This window comes from Penaeus monodon, chromosome 27 (genome assembly GCF_015228065.2).
Source record: "Penaeus monodon isolate SGIC_2016 chromosome 27, NSTDA_Pmon_1, whole genome shotgun sequence".
Classification (NCBI taxonomy): domain Eukaryota; kingdom Metazoa; phylum Arthropoda; class Malacostraca; order Decapoda; family Penaeidae; genus Penaeus; species Penaeus monodon.
In genome coordinates this window covers 27,294,998-27,295,379 of record NC_051412.1, presented here as the reverse complement: position 1 = coordinate 27,295,379, position 382 = coordinate 27,294,998, and the positions used below count along the sequence as shown (strand labels likewise).

General features: G+C 41.9%; 1 long non-coding RNA gene across 1 annotated transcript in view; it reads left to right on the top strand.

Annotated features, from left to right (window-relative positions):
• The first annotated feature begins 169 nt into the window (after nt 1–169).
• The window catches only part of LOC119590384, a 5,012-nt gene continuing 4,799 nt past the window's right edge, over nt 170–382 (top strand). The window contains exon 1 of the long non-coding RNA XR_005230261.1: nt 170–374. This is a non-coding gene — a long non-coding RNA (uncharacterized LOC119590384). The remainder of the gene's footprint in view (nt 375–382) is intronic.

Sequence of the window (382 nt, the reverse complement as noted above, 5' to 3'; positions counted from 1 at the left end):
TCCTATGAGCTTATCATGTGTATTTATGTACTCATTCTTTCTCTGCAAATCAAGGGATGTGGCTCAGATACGTATGTTTTCATATCTCTTTGATAAACGACAAACTTGGGGCCATGAGTGACAGCATCACCGATAACGATTAGATAGCTCACCAGTTTTTCATGATAAGAGAAGCCAAACGATAAGGACACTGCGATTCAGTGAGAGTCAATAAGCAATATAAAGCAGCGAGAAAACAGGAACACTGATCGCCATTTGCTTCAATCCGAAACCGAGATCGTCTGGAGGAAGAAACATGGCGTTGTTTCTATGTGTTATTTTTACGCTAATTTCCTTCCTGGCTACGACCTGCTCAGCCTTGTCGGTCGAAGACGGTAAGAAA